This window comes from Neovison vison, chromosome 4 (genome assembly GCF_020171115.1).
Source record: "Neovison vison isolate M4711 chromosome 4, ASM_NN_V1, whole genome shotgun sequence".
Classification (NCBI taxonomy): domain Eukaryota; kingdom Metazoa; phylum Chordata; class Mammalia; order Carnivora; family Mustelidae; genus Neogale; species Neogale vison.
This window is the reverse complement of record NC_058094.1, coordinates 84757501-84771447: the sequence shown is the minus strand read 5'-3', so window position 1 is coordinate 84771447 and position 13947 is coordinate 84757501. Positions and strand designations below refer to the sequence as shown.

General features: G+C 36.1%; 1 pseudogene; it reads left to right on the top strand.

Moving 5' to 3' along the window:
* Window positions 1-1304: 1304 nt before the first annotated feature.
* Window positions 1305-4512, top strand: LOC122905363 (annotated as a pseudogene).
* Window positions 4513-13947: the final 9435 nt, after the last annotated feature.

Genomic DNA, 13947 nt, shown 5'->3' with positions numbered 1-13947 from the left:
TGTAGGAAATGTGAACTCAATTGAAACAATGATTTAAAAGTGCTAATTCATTATAGGTTATATAATTGAATTCTTTTCTTTTTCTGAAGAACTACCAATGGCTTATTGCACACTAAAATAGAAAATAAATAAAATAGGTAACATTCAACTTACAGATATGATGGGAGTGGTAATATCTAATCATATCTGCTCCACTTAAATCCCTGATTGTATTCCGTATCGTTATATAAATTAGTAGTGTTGGAAACAATTGGGTTGAAAATCAACCTTTGTAAAAAAAAATCAGAGCATATGGGGCGCCTGGGTGGTTCAGTGGGTTAAAGTCTCTGACTTGGGCTCTGATTGTGATCCCAGGGTCCCGGGATCAAGCCCCATATTGGTCTCTCTGCTCAGTGGGGAGCCTGCTTCCCCCTGTCTCTCTCTGCCTGCTGCTCTGCCTACTTGTGATCTCTGTCTGTCAAATAAATAAAATCTTAAAAAAAAAACAGAGCATAACAACATGTACACTTTCTAAAAATACAGTTGTACATAATAAATTTCAGTTATCTTGAAAATGGAAACAACAATGAGGGAAGTTATGTAATTTTTGTTTTATTTTGTTCTGTTTCGTTGTTTTGGTTTGGTTTACTAGATGGATATACAAATAAAATATTTACAGATGGAGAGCAATAGGGGTGTTATAATTAAGAATGTCTAAAAATAGTTGGGATGTTATTGGGGAAAGGTACTGAAATTTACATTAGGTTTATTTTATTTGGTTTTTTTTTATGTTTTTTGCCTTTGCACTAAATCAGATAATTTTTTAGAGTAAATAACTGTGATGAGAAATCCTACAATAAAAAAAATTACCTGCTTTATTTAAATATTGCATCAGAATAAACTTTAGAATGAGTAGTTTAAAAAAAAATCACCAGCTTCTCTGACATTACCCTTGTTTTAAACTTTTTAACATTCCATATTTACAGAAAATGTGCAGAAATATCACCAATAATTTCAATATATTTTACCCAGATTCACCAAAAGTTAAAATTTTATATGTGCTTTACCATTTTATCTAATTCTATCTATCTAACATATTTATCAAGCAAATTATATTTCTTTTTTCTAAGCCTTCTGAAAATAAGTTGCAGGCATGCTTTCCCTTTGTCTTAATTAAAATTTCAGTATGTTTTTCCTAAAAAAAAAGAATTTTTTTAACATAAAATAGAATTATCAAAGTTAGGAAACTACTAGTAGTCTATAGATGTGAGAAGCAAATGCCAGTAAATCCGCCTTGAGGAGCAGTGTTTTCATGGTGGTCTAGCATGACACCCTCTCTGGACCCAAAATATAGACACTCAGCAGCTGCCATGAAGTATGGTGCTGTGAGGATTCACAACAGAGGACAAGGTCAAAAATGAAAGGAAAAAAAAAAAAAAGAAAAAAGACTGTCTTTGAAATATATGAAAATCAGTAACAAACCATAAAAATCTATTAAAACCACTTTGGGGACAACTCTTTTACAGAGACTTACCTTCTGTCACCTTTTCTGAGGGAAAGTTGAAAAATTTCTCAGCAAAAATGTCAGGTATCTTATTTCAAATATAAAGAAAGTGTTAGAGAGGATGTGGAGAAAGGGGAACCCTCTTACACTTTTGGTGGGAATGTAAGTTGGTGCAGCCACTTTAGAAAACAGTATGGAGATTTCCTAAGAAATTAAAGATAGAGCTACCCTAGGACCCTGCAATTGCACTACTGGGTATTTACCCCAAAGATATAGATGTAGTGAATAGAAGAGCCATATATACCCTAATCTTCATAGCAGCAATGGCCACAATCAACAAACTGTAGAAAGAGCCAAGATGTCCTTCAGCAGATGAATGGATAAAGAAGATATGGTTCATATATACAATGGAATACTATGCCTCCATTAGAAAGGATGAATACCCAATTTTTGTATCAACATAATGGGACTGGAGGAGACTATGCTGAGTGAAATAAGTCAAGCAGAGAGAGTCAGTTATCGTATGGTTTCACTTACTTGTGGAGCATAAGGAATAACATGAAGGACATTAGGAGAAGGAAAGGAAAAGTGAATTGGGAGAAATCAGAAGAGGGAGATGAACCATGAGAGACTGTGGATTCTGAGAAACAAACTGAGGGTTTTGGAGGGGAGGGAAGTGGTGGGTTAGGTGAACCTGGTGGTAAGTATTAAGGAGGGCACATATTGCATGGAGCACTGGGTGTGGTGCATAAAGAATGAATCTTGGAACACGGAAAAAATAATATTAAATTTAAAAAAATGAATAAGTATAGAGGTGCTTGGTTGTCTCAGTTGGTTAAGCATCTGCCTTCAGCTCAGGTCATGATCTCAGGCCCTGGGATCTCTGTTCAGCGGGATGCCTGCACACACACACCCCACCGCCTGCCTCTCTGCCTACTTGTGATCTCTCTGTCAAATAAATAAATTAATTAAATATCTTTAAAAATTAAAAAAATAAGTATAAATACATACATACATACAAATGGGGGGGGAGAGGGATGTTAAATTTGTACAAACCTTGGGAAGAATTTCTTCTGTACCAAGTCCAGAATTTGTGTATACTGTACAAACCACTTCACCATATCCCACCCATGGTGGAAGTTCTATTAAGTCTCCAGATTCAGTGTGTTTGAACAGAGGAAAGTCATTCATTGAAAAAGCTACAAGGACTATGATGTTATTCCTTCAAATAGTATATTATGAAATACTGTATCATGAGGAGTAAACATTCTTCATATTTATGGGGAAAAGAGTAGATATTGGCACCCAGAAAGCAAGAACAGGTATATTCAAAAAACCTTTTGTAAAGGTGGATGATACAAGCCAACTTTATAGACCATTTCACCATTAGCTGACTAATCTGCCTTTTATAAATTGCTTTCTTCAGAAGCTCTTCAGTCCATTTGATAGATACGATGTTAAGCATCCAAAAGCAAACTCAGAATTCAAGCACATGGCAATAAGTGTGGTGGAATCCAGAGTCAATACCACTTGAAAGAGAAGAAAGAAGGATACTGCAAATATTGCAGAAATATGAAGCTCTTGAAACCCATCTTCTAAGTGAACAACACAGAAACAGCACAGAGTAACCACTATCAAGTTGTTGATGATATTGTATCCAAGTTAATTTTTGACTTTGAAGGGACTTTAAAGGGACATGCCTAAAAAGAAATAATAAAATACAGTATTCAATTCCTTTTTCCTATTATTGCAACTGTTCTGAAAAAAAATCTGAACCAAAAGAAAAGCTAGAATTGCAACGTATTTCTCTGAAAGCCTTCAGAGGAAAGTAATTGAGCCACATTTCCTGTATAAAGAAATCCAGGAACCTGAACAAAAGTTTGTGTTTATTTCAGAATGCATCCCCTAACCTTCAAGCAAATTGAGAGGACTAAATGAGAAATAACCAGTGTATGTTCCAAGTTAAATCCAGATAAAAATGATATAAAACAAAAATTTATGAATCTACCTCTATATAAAAATATACAGTGATGTATTCTTGACATTCATGAACATAAATTAATAATAAATGAAAATGATTTTGAAGAACTAAGTGTAAGCCACTGTCCATATAAGCTATAAGCATCAGTACAAGTTTCTAATGTCAATCAGATAGCACTGCATCTCAACCAAAACAAAAAGTCAGACACTATGTTTTTTCCAGCAAAGGATCTGAAGAAAAAGGACCTTCACCCAATATTCGGTCACAATTCTGGACTGTTATCAATAAGCAGTTCACAGAAACAGTTAACAACTCAGGCAAAGACTCCATTCCAAAGTCCTCTAAGGAATGGAGTCTTTGCCTGAGTTGTTAGCTATTTCTGTGAACTGCTTATTGTGACAACTGTTTACTGTGACAATTCAGCATATGGATAATTTACCTTTTGGTAAGATCAATTGGAAAGTGAAAATATTATTAGGAATAAATAAAACAATTTAGAACCAAGGTGGAATTTGATAAAGAAAGAATTGAATTTCTTATTATACAAGAAGGAACAGAATTTGTATCTCACCAGTACAATCCTTACTGGACTTATTTCAGATTGGTAAAGAGAAGTCAGAATTTTGGGGCTTCACGAGCTACACTGAAAGCAGTGGTATATGCTTTAGATATTTGGGAAGAGGAAATTTTAGATAATCCATTGTCAATGTTTTTCTCTTCCATTTCAACTTCTGCAACTTCCTGGATTTTAGACTTAAAAAAAAAAAACTCTCAGAAAGGAGAAGAAATCAGAAAATTACCATTGATATAAGTCAGTAAATATGTAGATGTTATAGATATTTTTTCCAGTTGGCAAATGAATAAATGCACTCAAAAACAATTTTTCCCATTTTCCTTCAGTTAGCATTTACTTTAAGTTTTCTGTTTTGTTTTAAAGCATTCACAACCATTTTTCTGTTATTATAATAATGAGAAAAATGATTGGAGTAATACATTTCTACATGGCTTTTCACATGCATCAAGAGAAAAGATTACCAACTCTGGCTAAATGGAAACTTCTATCATTCCACATGTATTCCACATATTTCCAACTGACAGTGTTTTTCTCTTATTTAATGTAACCAACCCAAACACAAGATTTGGGAGATTAAGAGGTCTCAATAAATAGTCCCTTTTTAAAACCTGGAGCCTCAATACCTAGAAATAAAACAGATGGAGAGGAGGAGGGGTAAGACGGTGGAGAAGTAGGAGACCTGTTTCAACTGGTCCCCTAAAGTGAGCTAATTATCTACCAGAATATTCTGAACACCCATGAAATCAGCATGAGATATAGGATTATACACTTTTGGATTTCTATGGGGGCAGAAGATACCAGTGGAGAGGTAAAGTGGTGTGGGAACACTTGGACTGATAGTGGAGGATAAGTAGAAGAGGGAGGGAGCTGTTAGAAGTGACTCATTGGAAAGTAATACCTCCAATAAAATGTGCCCTGTGATTGGGGACCAGCATTAACTTGGAGTCTGATTAAAAGCACTAAAAAAGAACAAATGATCTTAAGGGGCAACTGGTGGAATTGGGTGGTCACAGGCACAGGCCTAAGCCCATGTCTCAAGACAGCCACTGCCAGTAACCACCCATGCCAGAGAGAGCAGCAGCAAAGCCTCCAGTTCCTGGTCCCAGAGCACCCCGGGTTGCTCAGCTTGCACCACCACTCAATGAACGCACTCACACCCCTGATTGAGGGAGTCTGATGTGGGCACCAGCCTGTGCTCTCTAGAGCTACAGACTTTTATGTTCTGTGAGCACTCCATGACCTGAGTCTCAACCTCGCTCCACACCTGTGCCTGAGATTGCTCCCTGCAGGTGCTAGCTGGTGGTCTCTAGGATGGGCAAAGAGTCTGGAAACTACCAGCCTGGGCTTGAAGGAACTCAGCGTGCACTATCTCTGGTGGGGATCTCTCAGCCCTCAGAGAATGACCTCTGAAACCATGAGCTCTAGACCCCAGACAGCCCACTGGAAGTGGGCTGCCTGGACCAATATCACTTGCAGGTTTAGTGGCATGGGGTGCAGAGACAAGTGGGCCCTTCGGGCAACCCCTGTGATAGTGGCTGGGGACACGCACTGACTGTGGGAGGAATCATGGTTCAGCAGAATGTGTAGAGGGGGAGTTTGTGTGTTCTGGACCAACCAGAGGGGAGCAGACTAAGACTTCTCTCTGAGATGGAGGTCTTGGTGCTATTTGCTTTCCACTAAACCTCCAAAAAAACCCACAAAAAGCCCCCAAAGACCAAGAACCACAGAGCCCAGCCCCTTGATAGGGAACAGAATGACTCAACCCAAACAAGACTGACTGAAAAACTATGTGCCAGGTCCCTCCCCCAGAAAGCCAACCAAAAGAATGAGAGGACAAACACCACAGGATCCCCATAAAACTGTAAAACCCCAATATCAGGGGAAAACAAAGTATTAAGCTCCCAGTACTTCCCTAAAACCTGTATATTTCATAGATACAACTTTTACTTTTAATTCATTGTCACTACCCTTGTTCTTTTTAATTTCTTAACCAACTTACCATTACAACTAGAGTTTTGATACAACATATTCCATAATAACCTTTTAACCTGAACTTTTTTCATATATATTCTTGTGTTTTTCTTTCTCTTTTCAGTTTTTTAAATATGTATATAGATATAAGCTTCAAGGTAATCCTCTTTCATAATGAATACTACCCCTATATATAAACCAGTTTTAATCTCCCTTTATCTATGAAAAGATGAATCCTTTAATAAAGATATCAAGATACACCCAGGAAGAATTAAAATAAACTTGCTCATCCACACCAAGGGTTTATAGCCACCCTCCCATCTTTTCTTCTGTCAGTGTTTCTATGTATTTGTTTCTGTTCTGGTATCATATAAATCTTATTCTTGGGGTTTATTTTGGCTAGGTTCTTTCTTTCTTCTGTCATTAACTTTTGTCCATCTTTTAGTTTATACATTTAGGTATAAACTAAAACTTAAAAATCTTACCTTTGGTCCCATTTTTGCTGGGCCTTCACTTTTTTTTTCCCCCAACTCTCTCTCTTTTTTTTTTCTTTTTTTCTTTTTTTCTCCCTTTCCACTGGGGACTCACGATTAGTCAGAACCTTCCAGGGTGCACCTTGCCTGGAACACAGTTGATACATTCAGCTACACATCCCCTCAGCCATATCTCACCAAAATGACTAGGAGGAAGAATCCCAACAGAGGAAAAATTCAGAGACTGTTGGATATCAGTCTCCACCAGAGCTATTGGATATGGACATAGACAGTATGTCAGAAAGGGAATTCAGGCTAACAATCACCCAGGCAATGTCTAGGTTGGAGAAAACTATTAATGACAATATAGAATCTCTTCTAGGGGCAGAACTGAAAGATGCCTGGGAAGAAGTTAAAAATGCTGTCAATGAGATCCAAACTAATCTAAATACTCTAAAAGCTAGGGTAACCAAGGCAAAAGATAGATTTAATGATCTAGAGGACAAACGATAGAGGAAAAGGATCAGGAGAAAGCCTGGAACAAATAGCTTAGAAGCCATGAAAACATAATTAGGGAAACAAATGGTGTCATGAAACTTTTCAACATCAGAATTATTGGGATCCCTGAGGGGGAGGAGAAAGAAAGAAGATTAAAAGATATAGTTGAACATATTTTCCATGAAAATTTTCCCAGTCTGGGGAATGGAACCTGCATTCATGTCCTAGACGCAGAAAGGCCTGCCCCCAAGATCATAGAATCTAGAAAGACCTTGAGACACCTGATTATGAAAATGATAAACCATAATTTTAAACAGGAGTTTAGAGAGCAGCTAGGGAGAAGAGATCCCTTACTTACAAAGAAAGGCCCATCAGAATAACATCAGACCTGTCCACAGAAAGCTGGCAAGCCGAAAAGGGCTGGAAAGACGTATTCAGGGCACTAAATGAGAAGAACATGAAGCCAAGAATACTTTATCCAGCAAGACTGACATTCAAAATGGATGGAGAGATAAAGAGCTTCCAAGACTGGCAAGGTTTAAAAAGTATGTGATCATCAAGTCAGAACTACAAGAAATAATGGGTGGTGGGGGGCGGTTCTATAGAAGAAGAAAGAACCCAAGAGTGTCGTTGAACAGAAATTTATAGAGACAATCTATAGAAACAAGAACTTCACAGGTAACACAATGTCAATAAGAACATAACTCTCAATAATCACTCTCAATGTGAATGGCCTAAACGCTCCCCTAAAATGGCACAGGGTTGCCGATTGGATAAAACGACAGGACCCATCCATGTGTTGTCTACAAGAGACCCATTTTGAACCTAAGGATACATCCAGACTGAAAGTGAAGGGATGGAGAAGCATCTTTCATGCCAATGGGCCTCAAAAGAAGACTGGAGTAACGATTCTCATATCAGATACTTTAGATTTTAAACTATGACTATAGTCAGAGATACAGAAGGACACTACATCATTCTTAAAGGGTCTATCCACCAAGAAGATCTAACAACTGTAAATATTTGTGCCCTCAATATGGAAGCAGCCAACTACATAAGACAACTGTTAATCAAGATAAAGAGTAGTATTGATATGACTACATTAATAATAGGGGATCTTAACATGCCACTCTCAGTAATAGAAAGACCATCCAAGTTTTGTATCAACGAAACTAGAAGCTGTTTTTTTTTTTAAAGAATCAATAAGATTAATAAACCATTGGCCAAAATAATCCAAAAGAAAAGAGAGAAGACCCAAATTTAAAAATTATGAATGAGAAGGGAGAGATCATGACTAACACCAAAGAAATAGAATCATCAGAAATTTTATTATCAACAGTTATATGCCAATAAGTTAAGCAACTGAGATGAAATGGATGCATTCGTGGAAACCTATAAACTTCCAAAACTGAATCAGGAAGAAACTGGCAACCTGAATAGAACAATATCTAGTAACAAGATTGAAGCAGTGATCAAAAAACCTCCCAAAAAACAAGAGCCCAGGATCTCATGGATTCCCTGGAGATTTCTACCAAACATTCAAAAAGTAGTAATACCTATTCTCCTGAAGCTGTTTTAAAAATAGAAACTGAAGGAAAACTTCCAGAGTGTTTTCATAAAGCCAGCATTACCCTGATCTCCAAACCAGGCAAAGACTCCACCAAAAAGGAGAATTTCAGACCAATATCCCTGATGGATATAGATGCCAATATTCTCAACAAGATCCTAGCTAATAGGATCCAACAAAGCATTAAAAGATTATCCACCGTGACCAGGTGGGATTCATCCCTGGGATGCAAGGGTGGGTCAACATTTGCAAATCAATCAATGTGATAGAAGAAATCAATAAGAGAAGAGAGAAAAAGGACATGGTCTTCTCAACTGATGCAGAAAAAAAAATTTTAACAAGATACAGTATCCATTCCTGATTAAAACGCTTTAAAGTATAGGGATAGAGGGAACATTCCTCAACTTCATATAATCTATCTATGAAAAACTCACAGCATATATCATCCTCAATAGGGAAAAGCTGACCCCCTTCCCTTTGAGGTCAGGAACATAGCAAGGATGCCCACTCTCAGCACTCTTGTTCAACATAGTACTAGAAGACCTAGCAACAGCAGTCAAACAACAAAAAGGAAAAAAAAAATGTATTCCAATTGGCAAAAAAGAAGTCATACTCTCTCTCTTCACAGATGACATGATACATTATATGGAAAACCCAAAAAAACTCCACCCCCTAACAACTAGAACTCATACAGCAATTCAGTAATGTGGCGGATACAAAATCAATGTAAAGAAATCAGTTGCTTTCTTATACACTAAAAATGAAAATATAGAAAAGAAGATTAAAGAATTGATTCCATTTACTATTGCACCAAGAACCATAAGGTACCTGCGAATAAACCTAACCAAAGAGGTTAAGGATCTGTACTCAATGAACTATAGAACTCTCATGAAAGAAATGGAAGAAGACAAAAAAAGATGGAAGACCATTCCATGCTCATAAATTGGAAGAATAAACATTGTTAAAATGTCTATACTGTCTAGAGCAATCTGTAGTTTCAATACCATTCCAGTCAAAATTCCACTGGCATTGTTCATAGAGCTGGAACAAAAATCCTAAAATTTGCATGGAACCAGAAGAGACCCCGAATTGCTAAGGGAATGTTGAAAAAGAAAGACAAAATTGGGGGCATCATGTTGCCTGAATTTAAGCTTTACTGCAAAGCTGTGATCAGCAAGACAGCATGGTACTGGCACAAAAAGAGAGCCCAAATATGGACCCTCAACTTCATGGTCAACTAATCTTCTACATAGCAGGAAAAAATATACAGTGGAAAAAAGAGAGTCTTTTCAAAAATGGTGCTTGGAAAATTGGTCAGCTATGTATAGAAGAATGAAACTCAACCATTTTCTTACACCATACACAAAGATAAACTCAAATGGATAAAAGACCTCAATGTGAGGCAGGATTCCATCAGAATCCTAGAGGAGAACATAGGCAGTGACCTCTTCAACATTGGCCACAGCAACTTCTTTCAGACATGTTCCTAAAGGCAAAGGAAACAAAAGCAAAAATGAACTTTTGGGACTTCATCAAGATCAAAAGCTTCTGCATACCAAAGGAAACAATCAACAAAACAAAGAGGCAACCCACACAATGGGAGAAGATATTCCCAAATGACATTACAGACAAAGGGCTGATATCCAAGATCTCTAAAGAACATCTCAATCTCAAAACACACAAAACAGATAATCATGTCAACAAATGGGCAGAAGACATGAACAGACACTTCTCCAAAGAAGACTTACAAATGGCTACCAGACACATGAAAAAAATGTTTATCATCACTAGCCATCAGGGAGATTCAAATCAAAATGATGTTGAGATACCACCTTACACCAGTTAGAATGGCCAAAATTAACAAAATAGTAAACAACATGTGTTGGAGAGGATGTAGAGAAAGGGGAACCATCTTACACTATTGGTGGGAATGTAAGTTGGTGCAGCCACTTTGGAAAACAGTGTGGAGATTCCCTAAGAAATTAAAAATAGAACTACCCTATGACCTTGCGATTGTATACTGGGTATTTACCCCAAAGATACAGATGTAGTGAAAAGAAGGGCAATCTGTACCCCAATGTTCATAACAGCAATGGCCACAGTCACCTGTTAATATTCAACTTTTAGAGGCATATTGTTGTGTAAAATGTTGGATGGAATAATGCTCCAAAATCAACAGTTTGGTATGTTTGCATTGCAACATAATCTGATCTCACCTATATATTCACATAAGATTAAACATATTCAGTTCTTTTTGGAGATATATTAATAAATAAATGTATTTGGAAATGTATATACAGACAGGAAATTGCCAGAAAGTCTATTTAGTTTTGTATCGTGTTTAACCATAAAACAAATTGAAACTGACTAGTAAAAGTAAAAATCCAATACATTTAGAAAATTTTATGTATGGTACATAAATACCTAAAATGTATACACAAATTTTGGTGATTTAAACAGAACTATTGTATAAATGCTACTACTGTGCCAATGATAACTATTAAATATTTTTCCACCTCACTTACAGATTCTTTAGTTTTTAGTTTTCTTTAGATAATTTTTTAAAGCTGAGATCGAGTCTGAGGCTTAACCAACTGAGCCACCCAGGGATCCAGTTGAAAATAGAGTTACCCAGCATTTGCACTACTGGGTATTTACCCTAGAGATACAAACGTAGTGATCCGAAGGGGCACACGCACCCAAATGTTTGTAGCAGCAATGTCCACAATAACCAAACTATGGAAAGAATCTAGATGTCCATCAACAGATGAATGGATAAAGAAGATGTGGGGTGTGTGTGTGAGTGTGTGTGTGTGTATGGAATACTATGCAGCCTTCAAAAGAAATGAAATCTTGCCCTTTGCGATGACATGGATGGAACTAGAGGGTATTATGCTTAGTGAAATAAGTTCATTGGATAGAGACAACTATCATATGATCATAAGTCAATTGAAGAGAGACAACTCTCTATCATATGATCTCCCCTTTATGAGGAAGTGGGGATACAACATGGGGGGTTTGGGGTGTAGGAAAAGAATAAATGAAACAAGTTGGGATTGGGAGGGAGACAAACCATAAGAGACTCTCAATCTCACAAAACAAACTGAGGGTTGCTGGGGGGAGGGGCGTCGAAAGAGGGTGGTGGGATTATGGACATTGTGGAGGGTATGTGCTATGGTGAGTGCTGTGAAGTGTGTAAACCTGGCAATTCACAGACCTGTACCCCTGGGGCTAATAATACATTATATGTTTATAAAAAATTAAAAAATAAAATTTAAAAAATGACAAAAATATTTTTTAAAGAAATGAAATATATATTAGTTTGTTTGGGATGACATAACAATGTACCACAGACTGAGTGGCTTAAACAACAGAAATTTTTTGTCACAATTGTGAAAGTCAAAGATCAAGGTGCCAACAGGACTGATTTCTTCTGACATCTCCTTTTCTTGGTATGTAGATGGCCATTTTCTGTGTTTTCACATGGTCTCTCTGAGTGTGTCCTAATTTCCCTTAAAAGGACACCAGCCATATTAGATATTAAAACTCACTCTAAAGACCTAATATTAATATTAGTAGCTCTTGGAAGACCCTGTGTTCAAATTCAGATGTTTGTAGGGGTTAGGACTTCAGTGTATGAATTTTAGGAGTACACAATACCCATAACATGATATGTGCATATTTTAAGCTAAAATTTTAAATGTACAAATTAAACATTCATAAGTATAAAATCATGTATGAATGTATGTATATTACATGCACATATGCAAAAGCTGAACTGAAATCAATTAGGTGGGGAATGATGGCCAAACTGAGAACATCACAAAATATTTTAGGTATAGCTAGAAGCCAGAAAGTAAAATTTCCAACTGAATATGTAAATGGTGGTACAGAGGATGTTTATTTTCTTGTAATTGATCTTTTCCTGCTTAAATATTTGAAATTCTGATAAAGAGATAGTAAATCAATTACAGAGATAATACATTATAATTAATATTGAATTCTTCATTAGAATTTATATCACTATTTTTCTCAAAACAGAACACACACTTGATTGAGGCATGATCTATTTAATAATAATAACATTTTCATCAAAATAAAACATGCTCTGTAATATCAGATGAAAAGGAATCTTGGCAATTATCCCAGTGCTACTTCTCTTTTTAGCCAGTTCTATGCTTGTATAATTTGCCAAATTCCATTGTGGGATTATCTCCACAAATAGTTACAGTTTTTAATAACACACTTTACCTTGGTGCTTTCTTGAGAAAGAGATTATTTATAATTTTTCTTTTCTTCAGTTCAATCCATCTCATAGAGTATATATATATATATATATATATATATATATACACACACACAAACTTGTTTTGTGTGTACAATTGAATTATGGTTTTTCACTGTTGTATTAAAAATACACATGTCTGAACAAACACCTAAAAATAAATATTACTCTAAATCTGTGACTGTTGGTGGATGAAAATTTAAAATAGTGTTGATTTTCCAATGAATAGAGTTAATGTTCAAAATCCGTATCATGATGCTGGAGTTGTGATTGATCTCATGTGTCTCATCAGCTCCTTAGTTACCACTTAGCCTGTTATGCATTTCAGGGACTATTAAGAAACTCTGACTTCACCTTGGAATTCCACAAATCCTATTATTTTTTTTTCCTGTAATAGCTTTTCCTACATTCTCACAAAATGAAGTCCCATCAATTACTTTTTTCTTTCAAACTATATGTCATTCTCAAAGAGCAACTTACTGATTTTGCAATCTAAATTGAATTTCATAGCAATGATCCCATTTTGTAAATGCATATTTATTGCTGAATGATGAATTTGTTAAAAAGCTTATGCTCTGACTCAACTATAAGGGCCTGAATATGACTGATTTATTCTCCCCTGCATATTCAGCACCAAATACTATTCAGCAAATTATAGGCAGTAAATGCATTTTTTTGAGGAAACAATCAATAAAATAATAAAATAATTTTGCTAACTTCATCTATAAGCTTGCCTTCAGTCCCTGATAGTTACACAAAGAACAGTGCTCTGTTTGATGCTCATATACAATTATCTTCATAAGCTAAGATACCAAGTTTCATCTGAAACAAATCTTTTACAAAATTTAATCATCCAAAATATAAAAAGCCATTCTTAGAATATCCATACAGTTTTCCATAGGGCTCCAAAGATAATTTCTTAATGGACAGTTCAATCAGGCTTAAGGAAGTGAGTCATATTGCATGTCTTCTCCTGTAACCTGATTGAAGGAGAGAGTACCAATTTGGACATTCTTTCCCAGAATATTTGTGTTACTTTATAACCCTAGTATATATTGCCTTGGTTAACATTTATAGCCTATTAATACTTCCATTTAATTGTTTAGTAAAAGAAA